We start from the raw sequence: 14,273 nt of genomic DNA on the forward strand, positions 1-14,273 counted from the left end.
ATTGCAGCCCAAACCACAAGCCAAAGGCTGTGCCCTCTCCCACCAAACAAACCAAAATAAACAATCTAACAGAGAAACTCAAACTTTCAGACATGCAGCAAATCTTCCAAACCACATAGCTTCCTCCAGTCCCTCCTCCTTGCCTATAACTTTCCTTTATTGGCTGTAACAGCTGCTACTCTAGCTGTTTCAGCCAGTCTAATTCCTCCTGCCATTAACCACTCCAGGGATTTTTTTTTTAAAGGTAGAAAATGCAGCCTCTCAAGCCACCAGGAAGTGTATTTTGCCACCATTTTTAATTCTCTGGAGTGGTCAATTTGCTGCCTGCCTGTAAGTTTGAGTTTCTCTTTTAGCTTGTATCTTTTGTTTGGTAATGGTGGTGGGGAGGATGCAAACCCTGGCTATCTCCCCCTTGAGTTCTCCTTTCTGCCTCTCTTTCCCCTTTCTCTGTGCCCTTCTTTTTCTACTGTCTGCTATCCCCCTTTGGCCTTCTGCCCTGCTTCCTCTCGGCTTTCAATCTTTTACCCATGTATTCTCCTTTCTCCCCCTCTCTGCTTTCTGTCATCTCCCCCATTTTCTGCCTTCTGCCTTCTCCCCCCACCTTCTGCCTTTTGCCCCTGCCTTCTGCTTCTGCTTTCTCACATGTTTTGTCTTCTGCCTCCCCCATTTCTGGTTTCTGCTGCCTCTCCTGTTTCTTCCATTTGCCCCTGCTGTCTCCTTCCCTCTGTTTCTGATTTGTGCTTTTGCCCCTGCTTTTATGCTTCTACTTCTCTGCTCCCATAAATACTCACCGGCATGGAGGAAAGCACAGGGGGAGGCTCATGCCTCTGTAACTGAGCCCTCATCCAGCTCTCCAGCCCCAGTGCTCCCCAGCTGCCATTGCCAAAAACTATTTAAACTAGCATGAAATGGATGTTGTGTTTTGTTGTGTGCTCAAAATGAATTGCAAAATCCTTGAAAAGAACCCTCCCTCTTCCCCTGAGGAGTCTGCTACAAGTGAGAATGCATCACACCAGGCCTCTCCTTTGCTAAGATCTTTGGCCCAGAAGAAACCCCTGGAGCAGAGAGACAGGGGAACTGAGAGAGCCAGATGCCCCTGCGGCTATCCTGTGGACCCCTCCCAATATATTTAGGGGATGTGTGCCAACAGCAGAAATGGTCATACAAATCCTAGGACTTTTAAACACAATTTTGAGAAAAGTAGATAAGCTCAAGCATGCTTTTGATGCATTTGTGCTATACAAACATACAATTAAGCCTCCAAACACAACACCTAGCAGCATCCAGGCAGCTCCCTCTTCAACCCCAATCAAGACTTCTGCCAAAACCACACACACAACACATGCTGGACTGCCAAAAACACCCAATTCATCTAAATCAATGTGTGCACTCCAAGCTTTCCAGGTGCTGCTTCAGATCATGATGAGTTACACCAACATAGGGAGATGGTCATCTCACAAAGCCATAATAAACTCCCTGAGTCTGCTATTAAATGGTCATCCAAGATCTATAGACTTGGACTCAATCCTATTCTTACCCAGCTACCCAAAGGCTAACAGAATCCTGCTTACCTTCTCCAACTCCCCCCTCCCTCTCAAACTCATCAAGATTGGAGTAGGGCATCTCTCATACAACATAAGAACTATAAAGGTCTTCAAGGCCTCCATGGCAAAACTTCTTGCAAGGAAACCTAGAAGCAAAATAACCCCTTCTGCAAGTGACCTTGACGATAACATCTGCAGAGGAATGAGTAAACAGCCTGCAAATATCTCTGCTGAACTCAACCAGATGAAGCCAAAATGGGCTCCAGACCAGTACCCATAGTCAGTTAGAAGAGAGGCTTTGAGGAAGAAGGAGTCCCTGCTTCTGCCTCCGCCAGGATCGCTGTTGCTCGTCTGCCTCTGCAGCAATTTAACAAGACAAAATGTGCCCGATAGATCTGTCAGATCCCTGCTGTTGCCACCACCTCTGTGGCAATTTTCAGAGGTAAAATGCACTGCCTCCATCACAATCCCACCACCATCAGCGGCGATTTTTAGTTTCGGGGCCTTTTTTTGCATTTTTTAAATTTAAAAAACCAATTTTGGACCCATTCTCCCCCCACCCTTGGCAAATTAGGAACCTAACCTCTGTGGTTCCATAGCCCCGATGATCCGGTATTTGCAGTTTTGGTATCTGTGGCACTAAAGGGGAGGGAACCCCAGAGGATACCAAGATCTTCCTCTACTTCCTGTACATTTTATCTGTTTTTAATTTCTTTTAATATCAACTATTATATGCTCCTTTTATCTTGTGCTGGTCTGAGACCGTAATAAACATTGTTTGGTTGGTTGACGGATGGATGGATGGATGGATGGATGGATGGATGGATGGATGGACTGAATGAGAATCAACCTTGAAACATGCCTAGTGTTTAGAGTGTCATTTTGAGGCTTGTTTTTTTCTGGGAAAAGCTGGTCTACCAAGTGGAGTCAGCGGGTAGACCAGTCCTCTACTTTGTGTTTCACTCCACATCAGAAGATTGGTTTACCTGGTCCAGGGCAGTAGCTGGTCTACCCACTTCATGACCTGGTCTACCCTCTTCATCAGCCCACCTCAGAGGACTGGTCTACCCACTGACCCCGATTGGTTGACCAGCTCTCCCTGGAAAAAAAACAGGCTTCAAAATGGTGCACAAAACACTAGAAATGTTTTGAGTCAAAATGGGGCTGTTTCATTTTCAGCTTGAAAAAGGCCCTTTATTTTAAGGGTGTTTTGTTTTGAGTTGGAAACACTTGAAAAGGTCCATTTTGAGCTCAAATCTATTCAAGCTGGAATCGATTTGTACATCTCTAAACAGAAGGGTACAATTAGTATACATTAAGGAGGAATTTGGCGTAACAGGTTTTTGGATTGCAGCCTAAGCATATTCCCTTTATTTAGAAAACTGAAGAGCTGTGGGGTGTATGGAGGTTGACAGGGAAGCTATAATAGAGTGCTGTAGACAGTGAGGCTCTTCTCATGATCTGTGAGAAGAGCCTCTAGGGGGGTCGCAGGAAGACTGGGCTTAGCCTGCTCTCCCCACAGACGAGCAGACAGTCTGCTCTGGTTGGCCGCAGTGGCTGCCCAACACAACTGCTGGCTCCATCACAGAGTTGGCCGGGGCTGGGGAGTTCAGGGGCTGTGTGGCCCCCGGAAAGTCCAGCATGCCCTGCGCGAGCGCAGAGGGCATGCTGGAGAGACCCCCAAGCTGGGAGGCTGCTTTTCAGTCTCCCGGTCTGGGGTCTCCCCATGAGTAGCCGTGGCGCAGAGCTGTGCCTCAGCAACTCACAAGCAGAAAAACCATGTTTGCAGAGTGCTTGCTCTGCAAACCAGGTTTAAGGGGAGGGGTGGTTTGGCAGGCTAACCGCCTCGAGGCCACCGGGCTTGCCTGTGAGCCCAGTGGTTCCCACGATCAGGTGAAATCGGGCTAGGCTCCCCTAGCCCGATTTCGCCTGATGGTGGGAATAGCCTTAAAGTGTCAAATTTAGAGGAACACCCAGATTTAAATTCCTGATGAACCATAAAATCTATGGGTAGCCTAGGAAAAGTTATGTTAAAATGATTGTGGTTTTTTCGAAACACTTTGTGCAACATGTCTACTGATGAATTACCTTGTATGAGACAACTGTAACTGAAGTCAGTTGTCATGTATGGTGTTCTCTTTGTTTTTAACAATACATCATTGTATGATGAACTTGGGTTGAGGAAGGCATTGAAAAGGTTTTTGCCTCTCTCTTTGAGCTCTCCCATGTTGTTTAGGGAAAAGTTCTCTAGATTCTTATATGTTCCCTGTCGTTTTCCAAATGGTGTACACATAGTCAGGCAGACAAAGAATGCCAGTACTTTAAGAGACAGTAGCACTATTCAGACATTGAGGCTTTTCACTCGAGCAACCCGGGTTAGAGGGCATGGAGGCATGAGGGCTAGCACTCAGCCCAAGCACACACAGGGGGATTCCCCAATGCATCACACAGTGCATTGTGGGATACCTTGAGACCGAGACTCATTTTTCCAGCCTCCAATTAACCATGCTGCCAGGAGCAGTGTTGATCATGTGGGCATGCCGCAGCACACCAAAGAGGAGAAAACTGATTGTCTGGGGGAAAGATAGGTTCAATCCTGCCTTCCCCACCAGCTCACCCTCCCTGGCCCAGAAACAATCATATGCATGATCTTATTATGTTGTAATAATAAGTCTGTAAAGTTGTGTCGTTGAGTCAGTGTCAATTACTGGCTGCCTCTCTGCTGCTCCTGCAGTGCATTGGGGGACATGTGAAGGCCCCGGCTTCCAATTTCAGCAGTTTAGAATCCTGCTACAGTGTTCATGTGGGCACATATGCTGCAAAGCACAAAGGAGTCTCTGGTCATCTGAGAGGCACGAGGTTGGAGCATGCTTCACCTCCAGCCCAGTCCCATATAGTCACGAGAACGAGCCCAGTCTCTGTGGTGGAGGAAAACAATGAAGCTTGAGCCCTGACCTGGAGCCATGCAGCTTCTGTACTTACACTGACACATCAGGCACATGGTTGAACCAGCCCTTTGTTTGACACAAAAGAACTTAGCTAATGTTGTACCCTATTCATATATTATATTGTAAGGCTATGTGCACAATCAGCCATACCTTGGCTAAGACTGTCCATGTGCACTGCTGGGATATTATTATTATTAGTAGTAGTATTTTAGATCATTATCATTATCACAGTCAGACAGGTGTTATGACTGGTTTGTTTTATCCAGACAGCGAGTCCTTCCCAAGGACCTGGGATGGCTGAATTTTATTATCAATATTGTTGTTGTTATTATTACAGATATCGTCGCAAAATATTGGCTGTTCCCAGTAAAGTTGCTTTTTGTAATTGGCTGATGGTGGTTTCTGTGGCCCCTATGGTGTTGAGGTGCTCTTCAAGTTGTTTTGGAATTGCATCTAGGGCACCAATTACTACTGGGATTATTTTGGTCTTCTGCCAATTTCAATTTGTAGATCTTTGTATTTGGTGATTTTTTCTATTTCTTTTTCTTCTATTCTGCTATCACCAAGTATTGCTATGTCAATTATTTTGACTTGTTTTTCTTTCTTCTCGACTACAATTATATCTGGTGTATTGTGTTGTAGATGTTTGTCTATTTATAGTTGGAAGTCCCATTATATTTCTGCATCTTTATTTTCTACAACCTTTTCAATTTTATGGTCACACCAATCCTTGGCTACAGGTAGCTTGTATTTTTTGCAGATGTTCCAGGGTATCGTCCCTTCTACCTTGTCATGCCTTTGTTTCTAATCAGTCTCTGCGATCTTTATTATTATTATTATTATTATTATTATTATTATTATTATTATTTGATTTATTTATTTGATTTATATACCGCCCTTCAAAAAATGGCTCAGGGCGGTTTATATCAAAATAAAAACAATTAAAATCGAGTAACAATTAAAATCAAGACAATAAAGACAACATAAAACCAACATAAAACCAATTAACAGTTAAACCGTTTAAACAGTTAAGAACCCTGGAGAACCAGGCTGAACATTTACTGCAGTTTAAAAACCCTGGATGGCCAGGCCAAACAGATAGGAAAGAGCCCGATCCTGGCACTGCCCTCGTGGGTAGCCTGACTTTTAACAACAGGGGTTAAGGGTACGAGCATCCCCTTAATCCCGGTGCCAGGATTGTGTGCCTGCAGCTTGAGCATATGCAAAGTTGGGCAGCAAGAGTGCCCAACTCCCAGGGAAATCCCCCAATGCATCCCACCTGTTGCATGGTGCATTTTGGGATTCTTGGAGGCTGGGACTCGTCATCTCAGCCTCCAGTGATCTCTGCTGCCAGGACCAGTGTGGATTATGTGGGCGTGTGGTGGTGCACTGAAAGGAGAATTGACCATCATCTGGAGGGAAGGTTGGTCCATCCTAGCCTTCTCTCCCACTCATCTGCCCTGTTGGCCATGAGAATAGCCTCTGTATGTGTGTATACATAGGCAGCTATGCAGAAGGCATAAGGTGCTTATTCATAGGTTTGTGTGAATGGCTGTGTATGAGTTTATTTTAGGGTACAGGCTCCCTCAAATGCAGGGAACAGATGGCAAGTGTTCTACTGGATGCATGCTGTATATAATAGACAAATACTTCTTGTGTGATTTTTCATGATCGACTGTCAAGACCAAGACTGGCTTTACACATGTAGCAAAATGAGGTGATACAACAAGTCTGCCATGTCATTCAAGATTGGCTGAACTCCTTTAGATGGCAAGTAGGGGTGCCATTTCTTTTTTTAAAAAAAGTGTGGGGCTAGAACTGAGGAGACTCTGGTGCAACCCTTCCAGCCACCCATGATGCACTGTGAGTGGCTTTGGTTCAGTCACTATCTCAATTACTTCACAGGGTTGTTGTGAGGATAAAACAAGAGGAGAGAGATGTGCACGTCGCCCTGAGTTCCTTGAAGGAAAGGTGTGAGAAAAATATAATACATAAGTAAGTATTATCAGACATGAAAGCAGTTAAAACCAGGACAAAGCATTCCCACTAAATCACAGCTATGTTAGAGACAGCTGTGTAGAATGAAAAATTGCTTCCATGAACTCTCTTCTCTTTGGTCAACTTTTTTTATTTTTTTTTTACTGGCGAAGTGTCGCCCTGCTAATAGATATCAGCAATGGATTGTAAATTAGACGATGAAATTCTAATGAAGATGAATCTCCTCTTCTCTTAAAGAGGCTTTTTGGATGCATTTCCTGCTTCTAAGGTGGAAGCTGGGTGCCAAGATTGTGTCACCAATTACACAACTGAAAAGCAGGCAGCAAGTTTGTTAATTATTGGGATTAATTTAATGAACTTATTCTCATTAGGCTTTATGAGCCATGTTGTATACAGGAATTGGAGAGAGCCCACAAACAGCAACAGCCGCCTCACAGTGATGTCATTTGGAAGTTAAGGGTATTGATGAAAAATCTGCTCCAGGAAGAGGGGAGAACAAGGGCAATATTTGAAATGAAATGCGTATGAAAAATTAGGAGGCCAAAATTAAGAGTAGCTACCTCAGTAGAATCAAGCAGAGAGTATATTGACCTTAACAAATCGACAAGCACGAGAGTGGTTCTTTGCACAAAAAATACTCAGGGTAAGCATACATCACAATGAGTAATGCTGCCAATGTTTGGAATCTGAGACATCACTAGAACACATGTTTCTCCAGTTTGGAAATGCTGAGCAATTTAAAAGCCAAACCCAAAGTTCTCTGAAGTTTGGGCTTAGCAAGCCCAAGGCCATGATATTTTATTGCCTGAATTTTACTTTCTTTTTTATTTGTTTTGTTGGCTGTTGGTGTTTATAATGAAATAACTGTTATTAACATAGATTCCAACCTTTAGATTCCTGAAGTAATAATAGCTATTTTGGTATCTTTTAAATTTAGGGAAATCTGTTCAGAAATAAAGGTCATATAATCCGTCACTTTTAACTGATGTTGTTTTAATTGTTTTGAATGTTGTTTTTAGAATATTGTTTTAAAAATTTTAAATTGTTTTACATTTCTTGCTTTAAAATTTTTGTTTTGATTTGCTTTTGTTTTTAATTAATGGTTTACTTTTTAATCTTCTTGTAAACCGCCCAGAGACGTAAGTTTTGGGCGGTGTAAAAATATGATAAATAAATAAATATGTACATACATAGACTAAATTGGTATTCCCAATAAATTAAAGAGCAACTTATTAACTACATTAAAATAGGGACTCTAGTATTATTATTATTATTAATACTATTTCTATACTGCCCTTCCAAAAATGGCTCAGGGCAGTTTGCACAGAGAAATAATAAATAAATGAGATGGATCCTTGTTCCCAAAGGGCTCACAATCTAAAAAGAAACATAAGATAGACACCAGCAACAGTCACTGGAGGTACTGTGCTGGGGGTGTATGGGGCCAGTTACTCTCTCCCTGCTAAATAAAGAGAATCACCGCGTTAAAAGGTACCTCTTTGCTAAGTTAGCAGGGGCAAGAAAGCTTTACTTAATTAGATCCCTAGGGAAAATAGTTTTCCCATTGAAACTTGTTTGTTTATGAAGAAATACTTTTCAGTAAGAAATACTTGAACAACAAATACAACACCTGTTAATTTTAGTAATGTTCTCAAAGCTAAGCGGAAAGACCCCTCAAATGGACTCGAAGGGGTGGGACCTAATCCACATGATGAGATGTTAAAATTTCAAGAAGTTATTATTGCAGAAGTTACTGCAGTTTTTTCTCAAATTGGCATGAAGCTGGATTTTTTTGCAAACAGTATTTTCAGCAAGATGAAGGTAAATCAAGTGAACAATACCAGAAGACTAACCAGGGGGAATTGTAATTCAGGAAGAGTATACAAGAATCAGATTGTCAGCTGCATGAACACCCAGTGGAGACTGGTTCGAGTTCAGAATATTGTTTTGAAGACTAGTCAAATGGGCGAAGGTCTGTAGCAGGGCCATTTACAGCTTTCAGGAGTTGACTCTGCAGAATTCTCTTATATTACAGAAATCCTTGACACAAGCTTCTGTTCCCTTTTTGCAGAAGTAACTCTTCTCACTCAAAGTTTCTCTCTCTCAGAACATGGAATCAACTGGACAACAGATCCACAGATTGTGAAGACACATCGAGTGTTAATGTTTTTAACTACTACGATATTCTTGGCAAAAACAATCAAAGATGGGTGGCATCTTTTTGGCAGGAACCCTCTCTGGATTACAGAAGATTGTGAATATATGTTTTTGGATTTAAAATAATGTATAAATGCAAGTTCCCTTTCTAACAGTATCTGATTAAACCTTGGATTAAGACCAATTATACTCGATATAAGACCAAGATTATTAGGTACATTGCTGGAGGAAGCCCAGGATTTTGCAAGGATAGCAAAATTTGACAAATTTCTGTCTAAGACCAATTAGAAAACCTAGATATAAGATCAAGCTCATTAGATTTTTAGATTATATACTGCAAAAGGAAGTTTAAAATTTTGGATCATGTTCAATCAGAAGAATACATAAAAGTTAAAGCTCTGTTTATGAGGAGACAGGTTAAGATACAGTAAATTTAGTATATAACATTAGGGGGGATAGTCCCAGTTCAGTTTAGATTATGTATTTCTTCTTTCTATTATTATTAGCCTTTTTTCTTTCTCCTGATTAATTTTTATTGCTTTTAAATAATTTTTTAATTTTAATCCAAGCTAGACTCCCACTAATAACAAAACCTGGTTTGAATCATTTTGTGTTTTTTTTCAACAACATAATTCATTGTAGAAGATATATCTTCAATTAAGATTAACGGAAGATTTGCTGCATGATTAAGCTTACTTTATATGGGGCTACTTGTGGCCAATCTTGAATACAAATATGTGAGAGCTAGATTTATTCAGATATCTAATCGAGTTTACGAATAACATAGATTTGCTTTGTAATTGTAACCCAAACTAGATTCCCCTTAGCAATGAAATCCGGCTCGAATCATTTTGTATTCTTTTCAGCAGTACAATTCGTATCAGAACATATTCTTGGATTAAGATTAATAGAAGATTTACTTTATGATTATGCTTACTTTATGTGTGACTAGTTTAGAATACAAAATATGTGGGAATCAGGTTTATTCAGATAAGTAACCGTGTGTTCTTATGAATATCATAGATAGCTTTGTACTTTTTCTTCATGCGCATATTTTCTGATCTTGTTCCAATTCGGATAAAGAATGGAGAAAGGTGTTAGGATGGAAGAGATTTTGTTTTGTGTAAACTCTGTTATACTCTATACATGAGAAGCTGGAAGCTCAGAGATGTAACCATTCTGCTGTTCTCTCTTTTTAAAATATTTAATAAAAATCAAATTCAAAGTTCTCGTTTGAATATTTGCTACTACCACCAAGATCTGCACCCGCGGCGGCTCTACCCGCACCCACGCTCTAGGCTTCAAGGCTCACCTTGGCGGCCCTCCTACTCGTTGCGGCATAGCCCCCGTGGCACACACCACTGGTGACAGCCAGGTATGGGCCCGATGCTCCAGCACCATCCATTTTCAGGGCTAGTTGATTTGGCAGGTGAGTTGTTACACGCTCCTTAGCGGATTCCAACTTCCATGGCCACCGTCCTGCTGTCTTTATCAACCAACATCTTTTCTGGGCTCTGATGAGTGTCGGCATCGGGCGCCTTAACCCGGCATTCAGTTCATCCCACTGTGCCAGTTCTGCTTACCAAAAGTGGCCCACTAGGTCGGGCTCGCATTCCACGCCCGGCTCCACGTCAGCGAGCTGGGCTTCTTACCCATTTAAAGTTTGAGAATAGGTTGAGATCGTTTCGGCCCCAAGACCTCTATTCATTCACTTTACCAGATAAAAGTGCCGAGTGTCGGCGAGCGCCAGCTATCGTGAGGGAAACTTTGGAGGGAACCAGCTTTTCTTTACCAAAAAACCCAAAAAGATATTTTGTTGCCTGAAGTGGACCACTCTCCTCTTTTTTTGGTTACACTCACATTTCCAATTCCTTCCTTCCTTCCTTTTGATTTTCCTCCCTTTCCTTCCTTTTCTGCTGGGAACAGAAGAGGAAAAGCAGCATGGTGCCATTTTGCTTTCCTTCCTTTGCAGACCATTCATGGTAATCCATACTCAAGGGCTCCTCTGCTGCCCCCAAGAATCAGCCCACAATCTGTAACCTGTAGTAGCCTGCTTTATCTGCTCCATAGTAGGGCCATAGTAGGGCCGGTCGCAGCCCCAGCCTTCCTGCTACCATGGCCATTTCTCCTGATGAAGCCTTTCCAGAAACAGTGGCAATGGATAGAGGATTTCTGCTGTTGTGTTATGAAGATCTTGCTGCAGCATTATGGGCTCCAAGCTGCATTTCCCAGAATCTTGGAATACAAAAAAAGTCTTGTGGTAGCAAGCATGACTTGTCCCCATAGCTAAGCAGGGTCCACCCTGGTTGCATATGAAAGGGAAACTTGATGTGTGAGCACTGTAAGATATTCCCCTTAGGGGATGGAGCCACTCTGCGATGAGCAGAAGGTTCAAAGTTCCCTCCCTGTCATCTCCAAGATAAGGCTGGGAGATATTCCTGCCTGCAACCTTGGAGAAGCCACTGCCAGTCTGTGTAGACAATATTGAGCTAGATGGACCTATGATCTGATATGGCAGCTTCCTATGTTCCTTTGTTCCTCTGGTTCTCCTGGTGTGCGGGGCCCTGATGGTGCATGGCACACAAGATCTGGGTTATAGGAACTTCCCACCCTGTCTGATCCCCTGAACTGCCTGCCCTGTCCCCACCCCCACCCATCCCTGGTTGGTGCAGTTCTGGATCTGTGGTTGTGACATTGTGCTTCTGGCCCAAATTTAATCCAAATTAGCTTCTTAGGAGTGGGCCCATCCTGAACTGATCCAAGGGTAGTTTGCTGATTACTAATCAAAATCAGACTTGCCTTGCCACAAGAAAATCACCTTAAAGAGGAATTTCTAGGGCTAAGCATCTGAGGAATTTTGAGGGAAGCAACAAGAATTTGAATAAGATTAGTGAAATCTTCACACTTTTCTGCCTGGGGGCATGATGCAATTTTATTTCAGGTTATTAGTCCAACTGTGCTGTAGATGGCATCAGCCATGGTGGATATCCATTCATTAACACTGGATACCCTGTTCAGAGTCTAAGCCCCTTGCTGGAATTTTGCACGTAGTGGGCCAAATAGGCAACATTTGGGACCACAGAATTTTACCTAAAATGTAATTTTGGGGTAAATGTCACTCTACCTGCACAGGACATGTTTCTGAAGAAATTATGAGCTAGAAAAAGACAAGCAACATTTCTCTGGGGGAGTTCTACACACACTTAATTATGCAGTACAATAAAAGCCTGATGTTGCTAAGCTGTGTAATAGAATATTAATTAACATGGCTTGATATTCTTATTTTTTAAAATGTCAAGCATATTCTCCCATCTCCTTTGGCCATCTAAATGAAATTATTGTTTGATAATTAAGAAAAGGAAGGCAGGGAAATAAAAAGAAGATGATTAAGGGGGAGATGTCTAAAAGGGCGGGGGAGTTTCTTATACAGAATCCTAAATGGCCTTCAGTCATCCCAGAACTAGTCATGCAGGTCAGTGAAAACTAACACTTTACACTCATGCATTCACCTGAGACATATTTGGTTTTGAGCAACTTCAGACATGACCATTTTTGAGTCACAGACATTTTCAAATCATATTTAGTAACATAGGAAGCTGCCTTACACCAAGTCAGACTATTGGTCCATAAAGCTCAGTATTGTCTACCCAGACTGGCAGCAGCTTCTCCAAGGCTGCAGACAGGAATCTCTCTCAGCCCTATCTTGTAGATGCCAGGAAGGGAACTTGAAACCTTCTGCATGCAAGCATGTAGGTTATCTTCCCAGAGCAGCCCCATCCCCTGAGGAGAATATCTTATAGTGCTCACACATGTTTCCCACTCAAATGCAAACCAGGGTGGACCCTGATTAGCAAAGGAGACAATTCATGCTTGCTACCACAAGACCAGCTTTCTTCCCATGTGTATTTGTTAAGAGAGATCTTATCTTGTCCACAATTTTAATGGGAACTATGCTAAATCATATTAGAGTTGTGTGGAGTAGCATTGAGTTACCCTCAGAAGTATGTTCTGGAGGTGGAAGTGCAGAGTAAGGGGTGTGTGGCTAAGTCACCCCTCCCATTTATGTGTTAGTGGAAATTTTCCCCTCATACAACTCTTAGTTTGGATGTTGGCCTGTGTATTGAAGGTTCTTTTGCTTGTTCTACACCTATTGTTGCCACTCAGTTTCATGGGTGTGTGTCCATAGCTTGATTTAGATGTTATACAATCTCATTGCTGTAACTGTGTACAGCAGTGCAAAGGGGAAGGAAGTCCCACCTCAGTTGTGTCAATCACCCTCACACCCTGCCGTGTACACTTACAGCAGGGCTTGTCTGAGGAGAGAAGAGCCATACCCATGATGGCGGGTGCTTCCTTGATTGCTTGTCTGAAGTGGGAAGAGCCCTAAGTGTGAATCACAGGCGCTTCTGCGATTGCGAGGCTGGATCTCTCCAGTCTTGCAATCATGGAAGCAACCACCATCATGCTTTCGGTGTTTCCCTCTTCAGACAAGCCCTGCTGTAGGTGTGAGCAGTGGGGTGTGCTACTGATTGACATGACGGAGGCAAGACTTCCTCCTCTTTTGCCCTACTCTGCACAACGACAGCAGGGGTGGTTTGATGGGTGACTCTGGGCCAGTCACTTCTCTCTCAGCATAACTTACTTCACAGGGTAGTTGTGAGGAGAAACTTAAGTATGTAGTACACTGCTCTGGGCTCCTTGGAGGAAGAGCGGGATATAAAATGTTATTATTATTATTTTTTTAAAATTTAATTTCTACTGAACTTATATTGGAAATAGTACAGTAGGGAAATACTTCACTGTTCAAGATAATATGGGAGTAACTACTGCTGTTTGAAGAAAAAATGTGAGGCAGCTACACCCGAAGATTGTTTTCAATGACATGGTAAATCATGCAGTGCTTCATCTATCTATCTATCTATCTATCTATCTATCTATCTATCTATCTATCTATCTAATTTCTATGCCGGCCTTCCAAAAATGGCTCAGGGCAGTTTACATTAAGATAAATACAATTAAAATCTATTAACAGTTAAAATCAAAAACTATAAAACTTTTAGGCACCTATTCTGTCCAGGTTGATGGAAAGTGTCAGTGTGGATTAATTATTAGCCCCTTCCACGTCATCTGAATGACTTTTGCATTTTTAAGCTGATTGATAATAGTGAAAATCTACCAGTATTGAAGGTGGGGCAAAGGATAAGAATGTCATTAACATCCTATTGCAAGGAAAAATTAAAACACCGGCAGAAATGTGCATTTTTGAGTAGGTACTGAGGTCATTCACACAACCAAAAGCTGTGTTCTTCCTGGCTTTGGGAGCTGTACATGCTCCCTATTTTTTGTTTTATGGAAGCAAGCTAAGAGGAAAACCTAGGTAGAAGTGATTTTGAGGAAGCAAGGTAGGAGGAAAAGCTACCCAGGTTTCCCTCCTACCCTGCTTCCACACAATCAATTCTGTCTAGGTTTTCCTCCTACCTTTCTTCACACAACTGAAAATTGAGAGCACATATAGCTCTCAAACCTTCGCAAAGCACAGTTTTTTATTGTGTGAATGACCTCAATAGATTTAATATCAGTGTTTTCTGATTATCTTGCCTTCTAATCACACTCCAGGAATCTACAT

At 42.2% G+C, this 14,273-nt stretch overlaps 1 long non-coding RNA gene across 1 annotated transcript; it reads left to right on the forward strand.

Moving 5' to 3' along the window:
- Positions 1 to 237: 237 nt before the first annotated feature.
- LOC128334552 (uncharacterized) lies at positions 238 to 9,875 on the forward strand. Its single transcript, XR_008311316.1, has 3 exons — positions 238 to 330; positions 6,398 to 6,487; positions 8,562 to 9,875. It is a non-coding gene; the product is annotated as an uncharacterized LOC128334552 (long non-coding RNA).
- The last annotated feature ends 4,398 nt before the right edge of the window (positions 9,876 to 14,273 follow it).

This window comes from Hemicordylus capensis, chromosome 9 (assembly GCF_027244095.1).
Source record: "Hemicordylus capensis ecotype Gifberg chromosome 9, rHemCap1.1.pri, whole genome shotgun sequence".
Taxonomy (NCBI): Eukaryota; Metazoa; Chordata; class Lepidosauria; order Squamata; family Cordylidae; genus Hemicordylus; species Hemicordylus capensis.